At 46.7% G+C, this 17,091-nt stretch overlaps 1 protein-coding gene across 2 annotated transcripts in view; it reads right to left on the reverse strand.

The window, feature by feature from the left end:
- Positions 1–17,091, reverse strand: part of SMTNL1 (smoothelin like 1) — a 41,729-nt gene that overhangs the window by 19,120 nt on the left and 5,518 nt on the right. The window contains exon 1 of one of the 2 annotated variants that reach the window (XM_035124795.2): positions 6,995–7,117. The exons of the other annotated variant lie outside the window; for it this stretch is intronic. The gene's annotated coding sequence lies outside the window, so the exon portion shown is untranslated. Of the gene's footprint in view, positions 1–6,994; positions 7,118–17,091 lie in introns of those variants that run through there. 2 annotated transcript variants of the gene reach the window in all.

A 17,091-nucleotide genomic window follows, 5' to 3' on the forward strand; every position in this document is an offset into this window, starting at 1 on the left:
ATACCACTAAGCCAGGCATCCCCAAACTTTGGCCCTCCAGATGTTTTGGACTACAATTCCCATCATCCCTGACCACTGGTCCTGTTAGCTAGGGATCATGGGAGTTGTAGGCCAAAACATCTGGAGAGCTACAGTTTGGGGGTGCCTGCACCAAGCACTATCCGTTTGTAGAATTGCACTGAAAATGAATGGGCTCTTTCAGTTAAGGAGGCCACACATTCTTATCACTCTTCTGTAGCTCTTGTGCCATCTTGCAGTGCTGTTAAGGAACCATGTTTGGGGTTTGTGTTTGGAGGGGAGGGGAGGGGAGGGGGTCAATTGAAGTAATGGATGTTAAGGTAAGGGAGCGAGGAGTTGAAGGGAGCACTAAATGGCAGTTGGGGTATGGGTGGGAATATTGACATTGAGAGAGAGAGAGAGAGAGAGAGAGAGGATGGAATTAGCTGGCTAATGCATTTAGATTGCTGGGTTGAATCACATTCACCCCAGACTTCAGTTTACTGACAATTTGTTTTCATCACTCCTCAAATAAACACTCTTGTCATTAACGCTGCTTGGTTGTCAGTGCAGCCCACGCTTAAAGGATTTGAACACCGACCCCAGTTCTTTACGCTTCTGCAGTGCTGTTAGCACAGTAAGGACTGCCAGAGCCCTACGCAGAGACTCTAGGAAGCATTCTGACACTTTCAGCGAAGGAAGCTCTTATACAGGATGTTATGTCGTGAGTGTGATTTCAGCTCTTCGTGAAGTCAGCTCAGAATAGTGATTCAGCATACTAGCAAGGAACTGCTAGGAGTCAAGGGCGTACCCACCACGGGGCAAGTTAGGGCAGCTGCCCTACTCTAGAAGCAGGGCTGGTGGGCAGAGGCGGAGCACAGCCCGGCGGAGCACGAGTTTGCCATTCCCGCCGCGCCACGCCGCACCCTCCCTCCAGCTCCCCGGCGCGCCCTCAGGCAAGGCCAAGCGCGGCGGGGAACCAGGGAGCGTGGCGCAGTGGGCGGGAACGCCGAACTCGCGCTCCGCTGGCCTGGGCTCCGCCTCCGCCCACCAGCCCTGCTTCTAGGGAGGGGCACAGCCCGGCGGAGCGCGAGTTCGCCATTCCCGCCCATTTTGTGGCCCCTCCTCTTCCGTGCCTTGGCCCCTCCCCTTGCCCCCCCCTAGTTTTGATCCTGGGTACGCCCATGCTAGGAGTCAAGTATAACGAGAACAGTCTTCTTTATTGCGGTAGGAATCTTGACTGACTGGAGGGAAAGGGTGAGCTCCTTTTATACTCTCATGAGCAGGGGTTGAGGAAAGGATACATTTAGATTTTGGCGGGAACCTATCAGAGCGAGGATCCAAATTGTGCTAACAAGTTAACCAATAGCAACTGTCACCGCACCCATTTGAATCGCCCTGGAGCGGGAAAGGTAGTTACAGGACTAGCAGAGAAACTCATGTACACAAATTAAACCAATACATAACACAGGAAATGAGGACTAGAGGGGAAAGGCAGCTCTGTTGCCAGCTAAGACTGTGCAATTTATCCAATAAAGCTGTATTGGCAGCTGCGGTATAAAGACATCTGAGCAGTTATGCAGAAGCTATCGCCTACGCCCCTCCAGTCCTTCCTGGTCACTCCCTGTTGTGATCTCATGTCCCTACAAATGTCCCTCAATCTTATCCTCGCCCACCGGTTGCTATTCCATTGTTGGATTTCCTACAGGCACCTACACAATCCATTGGCACCCTAAAATATCACACTATGGCAACTTAGGGAGCTGCCTTATACTGAATCAGACCATTGGCCAACCTAGCTTAGTGTTGTTGACATGGACTGTAAGTGACTCTTCGGGATTTCAGACGGGGATCTGCCAGTCCTGCCCGGTGATGCCAGGGATTGAACCTGGGACCTTGTGCAGAACAAGCAAAACACCTAAGGGGATGGAACAACTCCTCTATGAAGAAAGATGACAACATTTGGGTCTTTGGGGTTTACAGAAAAGGCGAGTAACATGACAGAGGTGTGCAAAATTATGCACAGTGCAGGAAAGTGGGCAGAGAAAAGTTTCTCTCCTTATAACACTAGCACCTGAATGTTGCGAGATTCAGGATAGACAAAAGAAAGTACATCTCCCCACAGTTCATTGTTAAAACTATGGCATTTGCTCCCACAAGAGACAGTGATGGCCACCTTCCATCCTTGCTTTGTCTAAAATTGTTTGGCATTCTTCAGACATGGGAATCTGCTGAACTAGACCGACTGCGAATACTATACAAGCATTGTTTTCCCCTTAGAGGTGCTCAGTGGTGGCATGACTGAGTGATGGGAGCAACTTTGGGTGAATAAAATGAACACTTCGCTGAAGAAAAGGAACCCTTCAGACTAGTATGGCTGACCAGTCACAATGAATACAAAGGTTTTCCTAGAATTGAAGGAAATGGGATTGTTAGCTGTTGTTTCAGCTAATGGATAATGGGGTGAACTCAGGAATTATGGGGCTCTGCATCAATTTTGCATTGATTAGCCCTGCCTCAGCTGATTTCCCTGTAAGGCTGAAAAGAAACCAGTCTTCACAGAGACCCTCCTAAAACTCCTTCCATCAAATTAAACTGCTTATTAGGAATAAAGGAAGATCCCTTACACCAGTCAAATCAATGGTCTTCCAAGGTTTAAGACCAGGCACCCCCAAACTTCAGCCCTCCAGATGTTTTGGACTACAATTCCCATCTTCCCCAACCACTAGTCCTGTTAGCTAGGGATCATGGGAGTTGTAGGCCAAAACATCTGGAGGGCCGCAGTTTGGGGACGCCTCTTTTAGACAGAGGTCTTTTCCAGCTCTTCCTGGAGTGACAAGATAAAAAAGAAGCTGGGGGAATAGTAGTGTGAAAGAGGAAATTTCTGTAACTATACCTGCTGAATTCCCTCTTTTTCACCTGGGCAGCCTAACCAGGAGATTCTGGGAGTTAAACCTGGGACTTTTCGTACATAATGCATTTGGCCTTCCACTGAGCAACCAACCTCCCCCAATTTACAGACTGCCCTGGATGTTCAGGAAGCAAGGGAGCAAATGTTTGGCATGGCCTTTGGCCATTGGCCATATATACAAAGGAAGCTTCTTTGGTTTTGCCTCATTCACGGTCTGCCTCTGCAATCAGAGGCAGCATCCTTCTGGGTACCAGTGGCTAGAAACCACGGGGAGGGAGGGGGGGGACAGTGCTGTTATGCTCATATCCTGCTTGTAGGCTCCCTGCAGGCATCTGGTTGGCCACTATGAGGACAGGATGCTGGACTAGTTGGGCCATGGGCCTGATCCACCAGGACTCTTCTTATGTTCATAAGCAGATTGAGCCGGAGGAGCTTTGGCATCTCTGTTCATCTTTCCCCTGAGAATACAGGTGCGCAAAGGTGGTGGGTGACTGTACGTCTTCCAAGATTTTGAAATGGATTATTGGAGGCATAGAAAACTAGTTAGCCTGTTGAGATTTATTCAAGCTCACCTGATCGGCTTCCGGTTGGTCACGACGCCATCGCGGTTGGGGGGTCCGTTCAGCGGAGCGGACCTCGGCACTTTGGAGAAAGGGAATACCGCTCCAGCGAAGCGGATTCCCGTTAAAACCCCCAAGTCGAGCGTCTTGGGGCCAGGTTCGTCTGGCGGGCGTCAAAAGCGGGTTGTCCCCCCCCGGAAAGGCTCTGTTTTTAGCCCCCGTGAGCGGTGGGATCGGAGCTGCGACGCGACAAACCTTAGATCACTAACTCCAATCTGCGAAGCTGCGGAACTGCGAGGCTACAGCGACCAATTCTCCCAACATTTGGAACAAAATTGTAAGTTTGGATTTTAATTTGGATCTTGATCTGGACAATTGGCTAAAGGGAAGAGACCTAAAAAACGGGAGTCAATCTCTACCCACTGAGGAACTGGGGGCAGTGTTTTAGCCCGAAGCCAGAAGAAAAAGGATATAGAGAATTTTAAAAACCCAAAGGAATGTAAAATTCCCCCTCCTAAAGCAGGGTAAAGGAGGGGAAGATCGGAACAATGCAGACCCTGCAAAAATAAGTGAGATATGCTTAAGAAACACCTTCTCAACCCTGGACTCGGCACCCCAGGAGAGGCAGCGGGGTTCCTATGTGAGGGAAGGTTGACAACTATCAACAATGAACGCCAAATAATTTGTGATGAAAAGAAAAGAGATATAGTGATTGTTTTACAAGAACTTTGGAAATTGCTTTTCAGCCACGTTGGACTTTTCGGTATGGGAATTCTGATCCTCCATTGCTCTTTGTTCTCTTATCTCTCTTCTGCCCTTGTGTGAGAATGTCAACATCCGGGACATCTGTTTTCCAGAGGAAAGTGCTAAAACTCCTGGGAGACATTGTAACTGGGCAGCAACAGCTCAATGCACAGTTAAGAGACATTAGGGAACAATGCCAGGAACTGAATAAAGTTACCCATAATGGGCTTGATAGTGAGAAATCAACATTTGAAGACAAATTGCAAGAACATACAGAAGAGGAAGAAGAAAATGCCCAGCAAGAAGGAGAAAAAACTGACCAGGATCTAGGTGATGGTCCTGATCTTCTTGAACTGGAACAAGAAGTGGAATCGATTTCATGGGAAATGTGGGAAAATGTGAATAGGCAAGGGAAAGAATGTGGGATGATGGAGGGGCAGAAGGAGGGGAGGACAAATGCATGGGTGGTAAAATGGGATAGATTGGGAGTGGGATGAAGATGTTTTGAATTAAAAGTAGGCTAGAAAAGAAAAAAATGGTTATGGAATTTGGACTGGGTTTATGGAATTTGATTTTGGAATTTGGATTTATTATGGATCTGCTGTATTAAATGGGGGAGGGAGTCCAGGAGTGAGGAGGAAGTAATGAACAACTAAGGTTAAAAGAAATATATGGAAATAAGGAAAGGACTATTTTTTATGAAAAATCCTTTTGGGGAGAAGAGCAGGCTAGGGAATTAAAAATATGATATCTGTTAGAAAAATGTTTTTATAAATTTTGACAATGGTATGATCTATGTTTAATGATGATGAGTAGGATTTTTTTTCTTTTTTTACAATGAAACTGTATTGAACGATTATGAGAAGCTATGAAAATCAAGGGGGAGAGTCGGGGGAAGTCACGTTTTTTGTTTTCTTTTTCTTTTTCTTTTTCTTTTTGGTTAAAAGACATGTATGGACAGATAGTTGGGCGGTTGTCCTCCTCTGTCTTCCCTCATTGCCCCGGGGCTCACCGGTGGCAGGGGTGGGCTTTGGGGGGGGAAGGGGGGAGGAGATAGGCCCGGCTATAAAATGAAACGCCTTCGACCGTCCAGCCTTCATGGGACTCTCTCGTGGCAGGAGGGGGCTTGTGGGGGAGGGATGGAAGAGGGCGAGAGAAAAGGAAATGTATGTCTTGTTTTATTTTATAAAATTAATAAAAATTATTATAAAAAAGAGAGATTTATTCAAGCTCAGCTCCTTGTACTACCAGATAGTTGGAGGCAGATCCTGAAGGCTGATTTATACGCACTTTCCTGAGAGTAAGCTCCAACGAATACAGTGGGAGGGTGTTTCCAGACAGGGTTTATTGTGGGATCCCTGCTCTTCATGTATGCAAGGTCTTAGCAGCCAATTTGTTGCCATTAAAACGCCAGCCTATATCTCCCATTTCATCTGAAGTTACCTCTCCCAGGGAAAAAGCTGGTAAATAAATAATAATTAAAAAAAACCCCCAACAACCCGAAACTCCAGCTCTGTTGCCAATATCCCATTTGCAATATCTCAGTGTCTCGTTTGCAAATTAAGCCTCTGTCTGGAAGCAGGCTGTCTCCAAGTACCTTGCTTCCCAATACATACAAATAATGATAATGGAATTTTCTTGGCTTGCCCAGCATATGTGCATTTGGAATCAAATAATGGTTTAGGGCACTGTGGCCAATATGTTTAAACCAGAGTCACTCACCAAAAACACTCTCCTGAGAGCCAGCTCCCACCAGCCTCAGCCAACACTGCCAATGGTCAAGGATGGTGGGAGTTGAGGGGGGCGGCAGCAATGACTGGCAGGCCCCATATTGGCTACCCCTGCTTGAACCCACTGTGCAACAGCCAGAAATTCAGCAGGTACAGTATTGCACATTACTGCATCTTTCCACCAGAAACCACTTTAAACTGTGACAGGCAAAAATTCAGAAGGTGAAGAAATAGAACCTTTGCCCATAAAAGATGAGACAACTCTAATATTCATTTTAGGGAAACCTACGCAGTCTTTCATTGACTCCCAGTTTAAGACAAAGCACTGAAGACAACGGGGTTTAAAAGAGCACCATAAAAGCAATCTGCAGAAGTGTCGTAATGTTCAGATTGTGGGACTGTGAACTGGGAGAGCAGGGTTCAAATCGCCACTCAGCCAGTCACCATCTCTTAACCTAACCTGCCTCACAGGGTTGTTGTGAGGGGGGAAATGGGGTGTGGGGAGAACCTTGGAAGAAGCAGGTGGTGTAGACGTTAAATAAATAAATAATTTTAAAAAAATAAAAAAATAAGAGCAGCAGAGGTAAAAATGGGTTATATTAAAAAGTGTAGGGACAGAGAAAGGTCTTTGGCAACTAAATAGCATCAGCGTAGACACCAGGTAAGCCTCTTTTTGGGAGTCTATTCCAGTGAGGGAGCCACCACTGAAAAGGCCCCTTGCACACCTGAAGAAGGGCCCATATTGCAGAGATGCTAAGTAGCCCCCCCCCACAGCCTCATCTGTAGCCCTACATTGCCCCACTTTTTGTGGCTGTTTCTGCTCCTTGGGCCCCGAATGAACAGGAGGGCAACGTGCAGGGCGGACTTTCCTTCCACCTCTATCCTTCTCTCTTGAGTGTCCAGGAGCTGTACTTGGGACCAGAATATATGGCTTGTTTGCAGAACGAATACTTATCTAGACACATGCACACAAACAGTTCTTTTCAAGTAATGAAACCCCTACAGTGGGCTGCTGGGAAAAGAGGGGGCTTTGGAAAAGAGGCTGCACCTACCAAACGGCTGGTCTTCTGCTCAGTCTTTCCCTTGCTCTCTCCTTCTCCTGCTTCCTCCTCCTGGCCTCCTCTCAGCTTCTCTTCCCCCCTCCACTGTGCGTGCTGTGCCTTTTCTCATTGTTTACTACTCTGTTGATACACCCACCCTCCCTACTGTGATGGGTAACTGGATGCTCCTATTTTTATCAGGAGGCCAACAGGTGCCTCTTTCAATCACGGCTCCCACTTCTCAGAAGGGGCAGATGGGAGCCAGGGCAAGGTGAAGAGAAAGCAATTCTCCCAGCAGCCTCTGAGCAACTCCAGTCTTGGGGAAGAGAATCACAGGAAACATTTTTCTCCCCTATAGGGGAGAGTGCTGTCTAGCAAAATGTCCGCTAGAGACCCGATGCCTTGAGGCATTGCCCACGTGGAGGTACATTGGGAACGAGATGTATTTCTGTTGTGTATTGAGTCAAAGGATTTTATATCTGTATTATTATTGTCTGTATTTGCATTAGGATAAAGTAACTGCCTTTTGGTTCCAGAGGGTACAGCTACTATTGGTTCATTTAAGCTGCTGTATTTGGATCCTCTGTCTTATTGGTTTCCTCCAAAAGGCAGCACTGTGATTGCTTGATATTGTTCCCTCCAAAATGTATCCCTTCCTAGCTAGTCCCCTGTTCCTATAAATGTAGCTTTCCTCTCCTCAGTCTTCAGTCTTGTTCACTTTAATAAAGAGCTGTTACTAGAGAACTGTCTCCAGCATGTTTTGTCAAGAGAGCTGAAATCACAAACCCCACGTCACAACAACTGGCGACGAGGATGGGATCCGGAATGCTGAGGAGCGGTTAAACACAACCCTGCCTCAGAGTCCGGATTGCAGCTGAGAACAAGACTCACTGGCCAGCTGAGAAGACGACCCTGCCCGCTAGGACAATGGAGAGTCCAAGGGTATTGGAGCCCTTCCAGCCATCAGAGCCCCACACCTGGGAAGACTACGTCGAACGCTTCGAGTTCTTTGCAGTGGCTCAAGGGATCACCGATGCCAGCAAAAGAAGGGCCACATTCCTGAGCTACTGTGGGCCCGAGACCTTCAAGCTGGCCAAGGCATTACTTGCTCCAGCGAAGCTGAGTGAGACATCTCTCCAAGATATTCTTGCCTGCCTAACAAGCCACTTGGCGCCTACTGAGACCAAGATGGCCCGGCGGATGGAGTTCCATAAGAGGCAGCAGCATGCTGGGGAGTCTGTATCCACATTTCTGGCTGAACTCCGGAAGCTCGCTCAGCACTGCGGCTTCCAAAATCTGGAAGAGACTCTCCTGGATCGGTTTATTGGTGGTCTGAGCAGCAAGAAAGCCAGAAGACGCATCGTGGCTAAAGAAGAGGTTACCCTTGCTTCAGCCTTGAAAGAGGCCACCGCCACGGAGAATTATGAAAGAGAGGAGCTTGATGCCAGTCGCAAGGCCACTAAGCCACAGATAGAAGTTGCGCATGCCATGGACGAGCTAGAGGCTACTCCGAGCCAGAGCCCAGTCCGTGGGGTCGAGTCGGTGCGTCAGGCCTGCACAGTGCACAGAGATCGCCGAGGCAGTTGCCCAGGTTGTGGCGGAAACCATGAAAGGAAGAGTTGTCGTTTCAGGGATGCTATCTGCCGGACGTGCGGAAAGACGGGTCACATCGCCAGGGTCTGTAGATCGGCGGCGTCGGGAGCGACAGGAGCACCTAGACTGGAGCATCGCAGACCGCCCACAGCAACTCGTTTTCTAAAGGACTGCCACTACGTAACGGAGATCAACGGGAGGGCCGTGCAGTTTCCAGCGCAAGGCAAGGCACACGTCAAGGTGAAGATTGAGGGTCAGCAGTGCGACATGGAGGTGGACTCCGGATCCGCATTCACCATCGTGTCGGACCAGACCGCGAAGACATTCTTCCCCAGGGGTAAGTTGCCCCCTCTGGAGCCCTTTCCGGCAACCTTGCAGTCGTACTCAGCAGGCCGCATCCATGTTATGGGAATGTGTGCCGTGAGAGTACAGTTCCGGGACAAACAGGCTGTACTCAAACTGGTGATTGCGAAGGGCAGTCGCCCCAGTCTCCTGCGCACTGACTGGTTCCCTGCCCTGGGACTGAGTATCTCAGGGCTTAATTCAATCCAAACCTGCCCTGAGATGAGTGAGGTATTATGCAAGGAATTTGCTGGTCTCTTTAATGGAAAACTGGGTTGTTATAAAGGGCCCCCAGTTGACTTCGAGTTGGACCCCGGGGTGGCTCCAATCCGACTCAAACCAAGGCGAGTGCCATTTGCACTGCAACCCAAGATCGAGGCAGAGCTGGATAAATTGGTCAAGCAGGGAGTTCTCTCACCTGTGGACTCTGCTAAGTGGGAGACTCCAATCGTCACACCCCTTAAAGCAAATGGGGAAGTCAGGATATGTGCAGATTACAAATGTACTATCAATAAGGCACTCAGGGGAAACTCATACCCCATTCCAGTCGTATCACATCTGTTGGCTAAACTGGCTGGGGGCAAGGTGTTCGCCAAAATTGACCTGGCACAAGCTTACCAACAGCTGCCAGTAACCCCACAATCAGCGGAAGCACAGACTATTGTCACACATAAAGGGGCGTTCAGAGTTAACAGATTACAGTTCGGAGTTTGTGTGGCCCCAGGGATTTTTCAAGGGCTCATGGAACGCCTGTTAAGAGGTCTGCCGGGGGTCTTGCCATTTTTTGATGATGTTTTGATTGCTGGAAAAGACCCACAGGAACTGGTTGCGCGTGTCCGTGCAGTGTTGCTCAAGTTCAAGGAGGTGGGGTTGCAACTGAAAAAAGAAAAATGCAGTTTTGGGGTGCCAACTGTGGATTTCTTGGGGTTTAAAATTGATGCATCAGGCATCCACCCCACAGATGCTAAGATTAAGGCCATCATCGAGGCACCACGACCACAGAACAAGACGGAGTTGCAGTCATTCCTGGGACTTATTAACTTTTATCATTCGTTCTTACCCCAGAAAGCTTCGGTAGCTGAACCATTACATAGACTATTGCAGAAAAAGAATGTGTGGCGATGGGGGCGGGAGCAGCAGAAGGCTTTTGACTCCTTGCGAGGAATGCTGAGTAGCAGGAGCGTCCTTGCTCATTATGATGAGTCAAAGCCGCTGGTCCTGGCATGTGATGCCTCTCAATACGGTCTGGGGGCTGTGCTGAGTCATAGGGAACCGGATGGGTCGGAAAAGCCCATCTCTTTCTATTCCCGTACGTTGTCGCCCACAGAGCGCAACTATGCTCAAATTGATAAAGAGGCACTGGCTATTGTGTCCGGAATCAAAAGGTTCTATGATTATTTGTACGGTCGCCATTTCTCCATTGAAACGGACCACAAACCACTGTTAGGGTTGTTCAACCCAAACAAACAAACGCCACAAATTCTCTCCCCCAGAATGTTGCGTTGGTCAATATTCCTGAATGGGTTCCAGTACACCTTGACCCATGTGCCGGGGAAACAGTTGTGCCATGCTGATGCGCTGAGTCGATTGCCCCTTCCTGGCGGGAGCAATGAGGATCCTGCTCCGGCGGAGCACATTATGATGCTAGAAACACTTCCGGGGGCTCCTGTAACAGCTACGGATATAGCTGAGAAAACTAGGAATGATGCTGTTCTCTCCCGTGTGCTCACTTGGGTGGGGAGGGGGTGGCCAGGTGGTCCGCATGAAGAAAAATTCAGGCCTTATGCGACAAGGCAGCACGAATTGTCCATGCATAAGGGTTGTCTCCTATGGGGAGATAGGGTGATAATCCCAGCACCACTGAGAAACAGGGTTCTTGAGACGCTTCACATGGGACACCCGGGAATGGTCAGGATGAAGTCGCTAGCCCGATGTTATGTGTGGTGGCCTGGAATGGACCAGAACATAGAACAATGGGTACGAACATGCAAGGCATGCCAAGAGGTGCGGCCAGAAGTGGCCAGAGCACCAGTCCACTGGTGGGAGCAGTCCAGGACTCCCTGGAGCCGGCTGCACATAGATTTTGCTGGGCCATTCCAAGGGAAGGTCTTTTTGGTTATCGTTGATGCATATTCCAAATGGTTAGAAGTGGCGATGGTCCCTAGCATGGCATCAGCTGCCGTAATCAAGGTGTTGAGGCAGCTGTTTGCTACCCACGGGTTACCTGAGACCATTGTATCAGATAATGGGGCAGCTTTTGTATCCCAAGAATTCAGGGCATTCTTGGCTGATAACTTTATAAGAGGGGTCACATCCGCGCCCTTTCACCCATCCTCCAATGGGCAGGCTGAGCGCATGGTAAGAACAGCCAAAGAATCCATTGCGCGCTTAATGGAGGGTAACTGGTCGGCTCGCATTGCGCGAATGTTATTTTTGCAGCATGCGACGCCGTGTACTGCGACGGGCAAGTCGCCAGCCGAGCTGCTCTTAGGTAGAAGACTGGTAACGGTGCTGGATTATGTCCACCCAGATAAAATGCCAAACCGTAATTCAAGAGCAACCCCCCAGGCTGAGACTGACACAACAAGGTATCTCGCCCCTGAAGATCTGGTCTGGGTGAGGAACTATTCACGAGGTCCGCGGTGGGTGGCCGGTGTGATCACCCGGGCTACTGGACCTGTGTCCTATTATGTGACCTTGGAAAATGGGCAAGTTTGGAAGAGACATATAGATCAGCTGAGGCGCCGGGCGCTCAGCAGGGAGGAGTCAGATAATTCATCCCTGGCTAATGACGCACAGCTGCAAGACCAGAGTGAAAATGGTCCAGAGGTACAGTCACCAGGGGCTTCAGCAAATGAACCAGGGTCTGCTAGTCCTCATGATGACGAGGTACAGGTCGGGGACCCTGAGATGTCTGGGACTCCATCTGTTCCTGATGAAACCACTATAGCAGCCCCTCCACCACAGGTAACACCCAATCCAGAACCTGCAACACCTGTTGTCAGGAGATCAGGTAGAAGTTGTAGGACCCCACAGTACCTGAGGGATTACGTCTGCTGTGCTCACTAGGGGGGGAGGGGTGTTGTGTATTGAGTCAAAGGATTTTATATCTGTATTATTATTGTCTGTATTTGCATTAGGATAAAGTAACTGCCTTTTGGTTCCAGAGGGTACAGCTACTATTGGTTCATTTAAGCTGCTGTATTTGGATCCTCTGTCTTATTGGTTTCCTCCAAAAGGCAGCACTGTGATTGCTTGATATTGTTCCCTCCAAAATGTATCCCTTCCTAGCTAGTCCCCTGTTCCTATAAATGTAGCTTTCCTCTCCTCAGTCTTCAGTCTTGTTCACTTTAATAAAGAGCTGTTACTAGAGAACTGTCTCCAGCATGTTTTGTCAAGAGAGCTGAAATCACAAACCCCACGTCACAACAATTTCATTGGCGGCAAAAGTCCTGGAGCTCTTAGCAACATGAAGCATGAGGCATTTAGATGAAGCGCGGAAGAGAGGGATTCAGAGACCACTCAGATGAAAAGAAACGGAGCCAGCAGAAAAAGAAGGAAACAATACTTTGAAGAGAGCACACATGAAACAAATGAAAACCAGGAAGATCAAAATTTTAATAAGGAATGGGGAAAATTTATAACTTATCTTAAAGACCATTGTAAACAGTTAAAATCATTAATAGGACTGGAATATCACTTGTAGTTTAATGGTGAATTTTGGATACAATGGAGAGATAAAAGATTTGGATTATTATAAAAGATGCAGCAGCAAATGATTAACAGCAGGAAGTCCAAAAGATTCCTTGGAATCTTGTTTTTATGTTGTATGTTGGATAGGTGACTGTAAAAATTTAATCTGAAAAACCAAATACCGTAAATACATTTCTAAATTTCTAATTCTGTTCTGTTTTCATATCTGGGCCTGGAAGAAGGTTGGAACAGGGTGCTGCTTTATGCCTCATTTCCCCACTCTCGCTGACACTTTATTATATTGTTCCCACAGCAAGGCCCTAGTACTGTCTCTGTCCTGGGAAGGTGAGGAAATTTTACAGGAGCAGAATATTTGGAGGCAAGCTGAGATATAGGAGCTTCATAAAGGCACATTTCCATCTGGGCCAAGGTGTTTGTTCATCCTTGGGATGGGGTGAGACTTGTATACCGTAGGTCCTAAACTGGCTCGGCACAAGACAACAGTATTTTGCTGTGATATAAGAGCAAAGCATCCATCTGCTGAAATGGCTGTGTGGTATGTGGTGTGTTGGAAGCACTCAACTCTTCTAAGAGGTAAGAGCAAGCAAGCCTTGTGGTCTGAACCTACCCCTCCCCCCAAGCTGGTGAGAAATGCCACTGAATTCAACAGAATTTAATGACTAGCAAATTTATTTAGGGTTGCAACCTTATTTCCATAAAGGGACAGATTATATAGATAGTACTTAACCATACAGAAAATTTACTAATAGCCTAGGGACAAGACCCCAATGCATGTTAATATTCTGACCTGAGCAGTCCCTAGGAATAGAATCCCAGTCTGTGTCAGTCCAGCTTCCTCTGGGAAAGATCTTCCTCAATGACAGAGACCTAAATAATGTTTCATTGGCAACACAAGCTACACAAATGTTGTCACTGTCCTTTTTTGCATCTTTCACAGCCTGACAGAGCATGTTTCCTATAAACATTGCTATGGGAACTAAACTGCGATAGTTCTCGGTTTGGAGAAACCCATGGTTCGAACGCCTTGTTTGCCAAGGACTTTATCCTTTCTAAGCCTGTTTTAAAATGTCTTCCTAGGGTGACAGTGAAAACCTGGTGAAAACTATGGGATTAACCTCTTCATCACGACACCCACTCAATCCACTCAAATAAACACTCTTTCCACCACTGCATCTTTTCATTTTTGAAGCAGCTCTGACCTCTTGTGGCCAAATAGAGACTGAATGGGTCCCTAAACCAGGGTTGTAACAAGAGCAGGAAGGGGTGTGTGTATAGTGAGAAGGAAGAATTGGACTGTGCTTCAAAGAGCAGACAGGCCTACATTTAAATATCACATGGCCCTTTGTAACCTGCAATAGGACTGGCAGATTTGGTAATGTATTATGAAGCTTTTTGTTTTATCCTGGTTGCACAAACTGTGTTTGTGAGTGTAGGATATATCTGGGAAATCTGTCAGGGCAGAAGAAGACTCACTTGTGACAAGTGCTGTATATACAATAGCTAATAAAGGCACAGGAGAATCATACAAGACAGTCGGTGGACACACAGAGGTGGTCCTGACCATCTCCCCCCCAATCATGTTATTTTTACTGGTCTGACGCCTTGCGGCTTCCCACTGCTGAATTATCCAAGTTACCACCCTAGTGGTAAAAATGACCCAGTGGTTTGAAAAGTTATTAATGTTCTGTCTGACTGATTTGCTGTGTGATCTATGTTAGGTCTCCTCCCTTTTCCACCATGCCTGTTTGTTTTCCTAAGTAAATGGAGAGTTACCAAAGTGATCGAGAGGGAGCTTCCCATCAAGGCATTGTTGGCTCATGGCAGAAGTTGCTTTATTCACTGTTTGGATAACATGGCAACACAAGGGTGGGTTCAAATTTGTTTCCAAACATAAAAAGAACCAAACTGATGCATGGCTAAATATAACCATGTAGCAAAGAGTTGACTCCTGCCAAATTGTTGAAAAATGCCTCAAGAAACATCACCGCTTGCACTGCTTTGGCCCACAAGCAGACAAGATTCCAAGTAGCTGGAAAGAAAACCGAGCCAATTTGTCACTTGGGTGTCAAAATTCAACCTTGATGAAAATAGCTCTAGTGACACACGTCATACAATTCACCTAAAAGCTTGGCAGCTGTCTGCGCTCAAGTCTCACTGCAAGTCATGAATGGAAATAAATGACTGCAATTTGCCCAATCTAGATTTCCCAGCTCAGTGGAGCAGGCTTCCATGTTACAACTGTGTCATCTGAAAATGGCCAGAAATCCTTTGAAAGCAAGTGTGAATTCAACCCACAAATGCAAAGAATGTCATCAGAGTTCCACACCAGTTTCACTATTAATGGCTGTCCTGTTTAAGTCAGTTAAGCCAAAGATGTAAATATGTCCTCAAGTGAGCAACCAAGTATAGTACAGGTCTTTTTCTGAATTCATAGTGGTCAGATCTTTGGCAATGGTATACTTATGATGAGATAAATATGAACCCTCGGATAACATCGTTGTTTCCTTCTTTGGCATTGTGGCACCATGTATTGTGGTGAATGTCAAGGGGTGGGTGGAAATCTAAGGACTACAATGTGCTTCAGGTTTGTGTTGCATTGTATGGTCTCTAAGGCTTGCATCACTTATGCATCTGATTCTCGAAAGTGCTACTGAATTAGAAATGAATATTAGCTTATCCTGTAACAAAAATGGCTGTCTTGTTGCATTGCCACGGTGCTTTATTTTCTTCAAACCTTGTCAACAGCGTTTTTGCCAGGCTTGTGTGGTCACAGAGTGTGCTGCACATAAATACTTTCAACGCAAAAGAGAAAGGCAAAAAAGAAATGAGTCATGTAGCATCTAAAACACTAACAAGTTTCAGGAACCTGGATCCACTTCATCAAATGCATGAAATTATATCCTCTGCTAGCAGATTACACATATATGTACACATGTGGGTGCAAAGGGAACAAATGTTTTATTTTTTTTCCTAACTTATTACTTTTATATACCACCTTTATTCTTCCAAGTTGCTCAAGGTGGCGTACATGGTTATCCTCCTCCTCATTTCATCCTCACCCTGTGAGGTATGTTAGGTTAAGAGATGGTGACTGGCCCAAGGTCACCCAGCGAGCTTCAGTTACACACAAAGCAACAAAGCTAGACTCTAGCTGCAACTCATATAAACAAGGTGAACTGTCTTGTACCAAGTCAGACTATCAGTCCACCTATTTCTGTATAGTCTACTAGGACTGGCTGCTACAACATCTGCTACTGCAGAGCCTTTTAACAGGAGCCAGGACTGAACCTGGGACGTTTTGTTTGTAAAGGAAGTGCTGTACCATGGAGCAATGGCTCCATCCCAAATCATCAGTTTTTGTTTCAGCCAGAATACAAACAGCAAGACACATGAGCAATCTAGCTGAGTTGACTCCACACATACAACCTTAGTGGTTAAATAAGGGAACTATCACACCATTTTTGTCCCCAGACTGTTTTTATGTCATTTTATGTTTTACAGGGGACACCTGCCCATTTCAGGGCAGTGCACCGAGAACTGGGCAAACACAGCTTCTGTCTGTGCCCACCTCATTCCCCATTGCAGAAACAAATCAGCCACAAGCCAAATAAAATTTCATCCACACTGACCGACAGCAAACTCAGAATGCGGAGAAGCATCTAGCCTCAGAAAGTAATAGTGCAGACAGTCTGTTCTCTCTAGGGTGTCTCGTTACAGGTTCAGGAAAGCACAGCAAGGGCTCTTCATAAAAGGATGAATCTGCAGAGAGCTCCAGCTCAGTTAAGCAGCAGGGCATAAGCTACATCAGAGCCAGGAGTGCAGGGTAAAGTTTTAAAGTCTCAAAATTAATAGCATTTCCCCAGACATTATGGCTCCTATTTTCAGATTTCAAAGCTCTGGATTCGTTTTTCATGCAGAGAAGTCATTAGGTTTGCCCTAGGTCTGAGAAGGAAGTGTCCAATCAGAACTTTGCGGTATAGGTGGTACATTAGAGTTGGAATATAAATTTCCCGTTTTTCTTCAAAGTCATATGTTCTGTTTCTACTTTAATATGGCTGCTGATCTTTTTCTTCCTTCCAACACCATCAGGACAGAATAGATAAAAGACTGATAAACAAAGAACCTTTTCTGACTGTACTGGCTTGCTCCTTTTTGGCCCAGTATCACCAAGTATCTGGGCATTTTCCTGTTGTGCCTCCAGTGACTTAATACCTGCCACACTCCTTCTGTCCTTTTTCAGGGGATTATCACACAATGCCCCCAGGGATTTCTATTCAGCAATCATGAATTTTGGGCGTGCTTCCAGAAATCTGTAGGAGAGTAAGAACATCTACTTGTACTTGATAAAAGAAATGGAAAGGTTTAGGATGGTTGTTTCCAAAAGTGCTGGCTTATGAATATAGCTTTTTTCTTTAAGCCTGCATATAAGATCAGTGAAACTATCTTAATATCCATGTCAG

Source organism: Zootoca vivipara, chromosome 1 (assembly GCF_963506605.1).
Source record: "Zootoca vivipara chromosome 1, rZooViv1.1, whole genome shotgun sequence".
Taxonomy (NCBI): Eukaryota; Metazoa; Chordata; class Lepidosauria; order Squamata; family Lacertidae; genus Zootoca; species Zootoca vivipara.